The 8,071-nt window shown below is 43.1% G+C and overlaps 1 long non-coding RNA gene across 1 annotated transcript; it reads right to left on the bottom strand.

Annotated features, from left to right (window-relative positions):
- Positions 1–1,321: 1,321 nt before the first annotated feature.
- Positions 1,322–7,703, bottom strand: LOC121005881. The gene is made up of 3 exons (XR_005779973.1): positions 7,436–7,703; positions 1,864–1,869; positions 1,322–1,333 (listed from the first exon to the last, which is right to left on the bottom strand). It is a non-coding gene; the product is annotated as an uncharacterized LOC121005881 (long non-coding RNA).
- Between the last annotated feature and the right edge of the window lie 368 nt (positions 7,704–8,071).

Here is an 8,071-nt window from a genome sequence, read left to right as displayed (position 1 = left end):
AGGTCATTACCTATATACATTGATACCTTGGTTCATTTATCACGATGAAAACGTTGCTCCGTAGTTTTATTTCCTATGGAGATAGACAAAACGCATCTGCAACACATTATGACTTTGGAGGAATCTCATCCAGATCATGAACCATTGGTCCTGTGGAGAGAAACTTTTAATCATTTTAGGATTGGTGATCTGTTTCAAGAGTCCTAGGCTTATGTAACTTGCTTCGGATTTCAAATCCAACTTGGCAAATTTCACCCGGGCTATATTGTTTACCTGTACGGGAATCAATAAATTGTCATTGACCTTTTTAATCCGTACCATCGATTGAATGTGCCTTGTCAGGTCCGCGACTTCGTGATTCCCCCTTTCAAGAGAAATGGTTAAAATATCATCATCCAGAGGTTACCTTTTGATTTCGTCCCTCTGGATGGTAATGATGTGAGCGGCACCATTGACATCTTCCTCGGGTTTACCATTCTTCAGGATTGTGACCTCCGGTGTTTGATTGTTCCTGAAATGCACCTTATTAGAGCTAGGTTTCTCTTCAATCACATGACAACTGCGCTGTGCTTGTGTGTTGCAAGAGTATTCATAGGCAATAGGTGCCTTCACCTGAGTCCATACTGCTTCATTAATAAAATCAATTATGGGACTCATCTTTTTAATAAATCGATTCCTTGATCATCCGATCATATGGAAGATCCACAATCAATGTGGGATGTCTAATTGTTTTCCTTGCCAATCTTAAATGTCAACCAGGATGTTCCTTTTACCTGTAGGCATCTCCACCTACACTTATCAAAGATCCATCAAATGACCTTAATCGTGGCTTCTTTGATGTACATTCAAAATCTTTTGGAATTAACTGATAGATAAATGGTGGCTTGTGATCCAGTGTCGATTAATCCTTTGATTGGTCCGATAAGTTCATTTGGAGATATATCTCCACAAGTATCGACCATCCACCTGCAACAAATCACAGAGAAAGTTAGGATGTTTACCCATCTGTTGTCTGAGAGGTTGACCTCTTGCAGCTCGTGACCTCTGCATTCCTGAGTCTCTCAGGACAAGCTGGAGGGAGCAGCGTCAGCCCCCGCCTTTGGGACAAGCTGTGTGACACCACAAGTCACAGCTGGCTCACGGCTAGATGCTGGACGATTGGATTACACACTGGAACCGACAGTCCGGTCATATGAATTGACATCATTAGACCTGCAAGGACATATGACATATTAGACATTTCCCCCCTGGCCCTAATTTCAGGGTCAGAGGTACTGTCAAGAAATTTAGAATATGAATCACTATCAGATTCTTCCACAATCAACTTAATATCCTTACAGTGGCCTGGGTCTGACCCGCCCAATTTGCTTTATGATGTTGAGCTGGGACCTGGTGTTGCCCTAAAAAAGGCTCAGGCTGTTTTCCTGGAGATACCAACTTTCTCACAATGTCACTCACTGGTGCCACTTGTTCTGCCAGCTGATCAAACCTGTTTGGTCTGGGCACATTTTGGCTTTGCTGGGCACCCTGGTTATCGGTAGGTGACCTACTCCTGGGTGAATTTGAGGATTCCTGCCTATCTTCCCTCTGTTGTCTGGGTCTATTATCCCAGCGCCTGTAACCCTGGTAATTCCTATAGTTATAGGGCCCGTACCCCTGGGGGCCTCTATTGTAATAGGGACGGTAGTTAGACCTCCCATTACCTGAATTATTCCCCTCTGATCCATTAGTATTTTGGGGTTTGGTCTGTTTGGGCGGTCCTACCTGTTGTTGCTGGGCTTGTTGAGCAGGTCCTGTAGACTGAGGGAACCTTCGTGGCTGGCTTTCAAATCCCAAGCTAGGGTTTACCTTAGCTTCAGCTACCTTTTGCTCTGGGGATTTTTTAAACCTTCTCTCCTCTATTGCATGGCACTCACTGATATTATACAGCGTGGTGGCAGCAGTCACCAACCAATCCAAGGGGGCATCAATATCCAGATCTCTGGCTAAGTTAAATTTGATCTGGGTTGGCATAGCGTCATAGAATAACTGTTTGAATTCTTCAGATTCCCATTTTGGGGATCTATATGCCAACCCATAGGCATTTTTGAGGACAGAGAGGAATTCACGGGGACTCTGATTGGGTCTACACGTAAGGCTATATATGTCCCATTTTGCAGCAGTGGTGGTTCGGTACGGTCCGAATTCCAATTTAACCTCATGCAAAACACTTGGCCAATCTTGAATGCCTCTCTCCCCAAATGAGGTAAAGTAATGACGATACTTATCATCAAATGCCCATGGAAGGAATCTGATCCTGTCAGCATCAGAGTATAATTTTAAAGAACCCATAGTGGATTCATACAGTTCCAAGTGATTGGCTATCTGAGAAGAACCTTTCTTGGCAAATTTGGATACTGTAGTATTCAAAAACTTAATTATGCTGGAGGAGCTCTGATCCTTATCTGAATATTGAGAATTTTTATTCCTAGAAACCACCTCAGCGTATGTTGGTCGCCTGTGATCCTGTGGCAAGGAATAAGTCACATGCTTACCCACACCACTGTCAAACTCACATGCACTTTCACAACTTTCATGAGACTTATACGGCACAGGTGATTTAACCCTAACATCTCTTCTCAGGGGAACATGTGGAGAGGAACTTCTAGGGGCTTCCATGTTATTGGCATCTAGTAAGGCGGTTGCAGTTTGGAATGCCCGACTCAATTGGGTGAATGCCTCCCGTGTAATCATGCCAACATTTTCAGGTTGCTGAGTATCTTGGATGGGGTCTGCTTTAAGAGCATGTGATGGCATGTCTGGATAGTGGGGAGTAAGACATGGAGGGTCAGGATATCCCACAGCGTTAGATGGATCCCTTTCAGCATTGACTATATTATGGGCTGATCCATCTGTCTGTTTAATTTTAGAATACTGGAGATATAAATCCTCTAAATCGCTTTTTGCCTTTTGGTATGCATCATGGCTGTGACTAAGGTTGTACTCTAAGTCTTTGATCTTCGCTTCTGCGGATTGTAGTTCTGATTCTATCTTGGATACATATATTTTTGTACCCATTATAGACTCATATCTAACTTTTGAGAGAGTACTGACTGCCAACAATGCATACAAAACAGGTGGCAATGCACATAAGAGGTGTTGGTCCCTTTTGGTATTATCAGTTGCCAAATCCATATATGTCAGGTATCTATCAACCATGCCACCTAACTTCCATATATCTCCACGTTCTTCATAGGCTCTTGCCTGCAGCTCATTAGTCCATTCATCTATATTTTTATCTAACTTCAAACGGGAATAAACATATTTGATAACCTTAGAGATTATCTTATCTGGGTCAGATGGACTATCTGCTAAAACCTGGCCATTACCTGGGTCGCTGCCTGTTACACTCATGATTTTGATCAATAATCAATAACAACAACAATTTGACTTGCCAATAAGGATTAAGGAATATTTTCACTAATTGCACAAATTGATTATAGAAATATCTCAATCAATCTCGGTGGGACCTCCAAAATATGTCGGGTATTTATTTCATATAAGATATGAAATCATAAAAATTATGATTTCATATTTTTATGAAATATGAAAAATTAAAAATTAATTTTTTTATTGGCGGACATATAAACGCCAGTTCTTTTATTGATGAGATCTAAAGTTAATTTGTGCAGATAATGAAACAGGGTGCAATTAATTATATAAAATATAATTTATTACAAATAAATACATGCAGTAAAAATGGCATACAAATGAATACCAGGATAATATAAAAATTGACCACAAGATGATGCTCCGCCGTTTATGCCGGGCTCACTTAATTTAGTACACCAAATACAATATAATGTTATTCAAATTATCATCAAATTATTATAATGTAACAACGACAATAAAACAATAGAAATGAATCTGTGGAAAATCCCTTATGCTCAATCAAAGAATATGGCAGTAAGAGACATCTTATAAATACGCCCGTTGGCCTAACTACGGATAATAAAATCCGATCAGAGATTCCACTCTGATAGCAATATTACAAGAATTCTAATGATGTGCACGTTCATTAAAATTTCCCATAAAATTATTGTTTTAACACTATTGACCCACTAATAATGGGGTCTCAACTATATGCCAATTGGAGCGATTTATAATTACTGCAAATGAAATAAATTATACATTACCCCTGGCTTTGGGATAAAGAGCTTTTAGAATGGACTCAGCTTTCCAAGGTTCAGATATGTCCCATCCTATGGTATGTTCCTGACGTGTGAAGTGATGCTGATGAATGAATCTTTGTAAAGAGTTCCGTTGTGAAGAAGTCCTTGTGAAGTTTTTCTTTTTGTGAAGTTTGTGAAGTGTCCGTGAAGAAGTTCCTGCTCTCCCAAAACTGGATCAGATATCCCAATCCTTATCTATGCCCATCCCCTCTTGGATTAGGGATTACCAATTAGATAAGGTGGGTGTGACGTATGTTAAACATGGGGATGATGTCATCTAATTGACATTCCTAAGAAACTTCTGCCCATCTACCACTTGATGGCACTGTTGTATCATATAACAATTTTGAATATTTTAAGAATTAACATATATACAGATTGTTTTATTACTACTTAAACTTTGCCCTTTCACACCTTAAATCAATTAGGAGGGGCTATTTCTGACACTTTGCTCAGACTGACTAGCGGTATCAGAACTTTTCCTAATCCCTGAATTTATGGGGCAGATAGGAGTAATGATGGTTTTTCTGGTTTGTGTACCTTAACTGTCTTCAGCTATTGAGTAATGATGTTTGAAATAACATCAGCTCCTCTAAAATAAACCCTATTTAAGAAATTTCCACTTAAACACATTTTATATCCCCTAGAATATACCCTCTCAGTGAGATACAGACATATAAAGATACAATAATAATATTTGGTTATAATACATCAATATCACATAGTATATATGAATCATTAATAAGTTCAAACGCTAAATAAATGCACACAGGAATATATATCTATATGCGAATATATGAATAGATATCTGTTCCACACCAGATGTGTTTTATGGACGTCTCTTATCAGATCATGGTTTAGCCATGAAACACCCATTGTTCCTCAGATAGAACAAGTTTAGAGAAACCTGTGTAGATAAATCATGTCTCTAAACAATAATAAAAGTATAGTCTTCTCTATATATTCACTTTTAACACATTGAACTTGCTATGAACCCATCTTGGTTTTTTTCAGGTTCATGCTGATCACATGTTGTTAAAGGCAATGATCATCCATATTGAATATAGTATCATCAGATACATTGTACACTTATGAAAATGCACAACACAGTATATTCTAACACAGAGGCGTTCCCATGGTGATGGGGATGCTTCAAGTTAGAATATACTAAAAGAACTGTGTACATGACTGCCCCCTGCTGCCTGGCAGGTGCTGCCAGGCAGCAGGGGGCAGACCCCCCCTCCCCTGTATTTAACTCATTGGTGGCCAGTGCGGCCCCCCCTCCCTCCCCTGTATTTAACTCATTGGTGGCCAGTGCGGCCGGCCCCCCCTCCCCCCCCTGTTTTTAACTCATTGGTGGCCAGTGCGGCCGGCCCCCCCTCCCCCCTGTTTTTAACTCATTGGTGGCCAGTGCGGCCGGCCCCCCCTCCCTCCCCCCCCTGTTTTTAATTCATTGGTGGCCAGTGCGGCCGGCCCCCCTTCCCCCCCTGTTTTTAACTCATTGGTGGCCAGTGTGGCCGGCCCCCCCTCCCCCCCTAATTAAAATGACCGACACCCCATCACTGGTGGCAGCGGAGAGTTCCGATCGGAGTCCCAGTTTAATCGCTGGGACTCCGATCGGTAACCATGGCAACCAGGACGCTACTGCAGTCCTGGTTGCCATGGTTACTTAGCAATTTTAGAAGCATTATACTTACCTGCAATGTCTGTGACTGGCCGGGCGGTCCTCCTACTAGTAAGTGAAAGGTCTGTGCTATAAACAATGCGCCACACAGACCTTTCACTTACCAGTAGGAGGAGCGCCGGGCCGGTCACAGACATCGCAGGTAAGTATAATGCTTCTAAAATTGCTAAGTAACCATGGCAGCCAGGAATGCAGTAGCGTCCTGGTTGCCATGGTTACCGATCGGAGTCCCAGCGATTAAACTGGGACTCCGATCGGAACTCTCCGCTGCCACCAATAATGGGGGATCGGTCATTTTAATTTGGGGGGGGTGGCCGCACTGGCCACCAATGAGTTAAAAACAGGGGGGGAGGGGGGGCGGCCGCAATGGCCACCAATGAGTTAAAAACAGGGGGGGGCGGCCGCACTGGCCACCAATGAGTTAAAAACAGGGGGGCAGGGAGGGGGGGCCGGCCGCACTGGCCACCAATGAGTTAAAAACAGGTGGGGGAGGGGGGGCCGGCCGCACTGGCAACCAATGAGTTAAAAACAGGGGGGGGAGGGAGGGGGGCCGGCCGCACTGGCCACCAATGAGTTAAAAACAAGGGGGGAAGCCGGCCGCACTGGCCACCAATGAGTTAAAAACAGGGGGGGAGGGGGGCCGACCACACTGGCCACCAATGAGTTAAAAGCAGGGGGGGAGGGGGGGCCGGCCGCACTGGGCACCAATGAGTTAAAAACAGGGGGGAGGGGGGAGCCGGCCGCACTGGCCACCAATGAGTTAAAAACAGGGGGGGAGGGGGCAGTCATGTACACAGTTCTTTTAGTATATTCTAACTTGAAGCGTCCCCATCACCATGGGAACGCCTCTGTGTTAGAATATACTGTCGGATCTGAGTTTCACGATCTAACTCAAATCCGATGGTATATTCTAACATAGAGGCGTTCCCATGGTGATGGGGACGCTTCAAGTTAAAATATACCATCGGATTGGAGAAAACTCCGATCTGATGGTATATTAATAGGGACTACTGACTTTACATTGAAAGTCAATGGGGGACGGATCCGTTTGCAATTGCACCATATTGTGTCAACGTCAAACGGATCCATCCCCATTGACTTGCATTGTAAGTCTGGACGGATCCGTTTGGCTCCGCACGGCCAGGCGGACACGAAAACACTGCAAGCTGCGTTCGGGTGTCCGCCTGCTGAGCGGAACGGAGGCCAAACGGTGCCAAACTGATGCATTCTGAGCAGATCCGCATGCACTCAGAATGCATTGGGGCTGTACGGATCCATTCGGGGCCGCTTGTGAGAGCCTTCAAACGGAACTCACAAGCGGAACCCCGAACGCAAGTGTGAAAGTAGCCTTAGAATATACTGTCGGATCTGAGTTTTCAGATCTGTAAAAATGTTATGCAAACGGATCCGTTCTGAACGGATGCAAGCGTTTGCATTATAGGAGCGGATCCGTCTGTACAGACACCAGACGGATCCGCTCCGAACGCAAGTGTGAAAGTAGCCTAAGGCTGCAACTTCTACTCCCACTGTTGTTTAATACTGTGTGCTGCCTGAAGGACGATAAGGAAAGAATAAATTTGCTTACCGAAATGTATCTTTCTTTGAGTTCAAAGGCAACATTTATATCCCTCCCTAATAAAGGCATTGCTTAGAAAAAAACATGTCTGCCTACTCGATATGCACTCCTTTATAAGGGTAGTTAATTACGCAGATTTATTAATGATTTGTCTTCTGTCCTAGACGGGAGGAGCAAGACATTAACCCTTTGTGTGTGCTGCCTTTTGACTAAATTTTGGCAAGCAAATTTATTCTATCTATCTATCTATCTATCTATCTATCACAGTGACTGCAGGGTAGTTTGTGTAGATAGAAGAATGTTTTGTCTGCCTCTGAGTAGCAGTGGACTAGCTCAGAACCCAGGCGAAGCACAGAAGACATTAGCTGATTAGACAGTTAATATTTCCAAGTGCAGATGTTTCCAAAATGAAATAAGTACCATTTGGGGGAGAATTTTCTTTAAAAAACACACACACAATAATGCTGCAGAGCTATTGATTTGATAAAGTCAAACAATATCAACATCAACCCGACAGTTATTAAATCAGACCTTGGAAAAAGTTCTCTCCTGAAATATTAGCATTTGTTCAATCAATTTGCCATTTATATGAATAGGAAT

Source organism: Bufo bufo, chromosome 6 (assembly GCF_905171765.1).
Source record: "Bufo bufo chromosome 6, aBufBuf1.1, whole genome shotgun sequence".
Classification (NCBI taxonomy): domain Eukaryota; kingdom Metazoa; phylum Chordata; class Amphibia; order Anura; family Bufonidae; genus Bufo; species Bufo bufo.
This window is presented reverse-complemented; position numbering and strand designations above follow the sequence as displayed.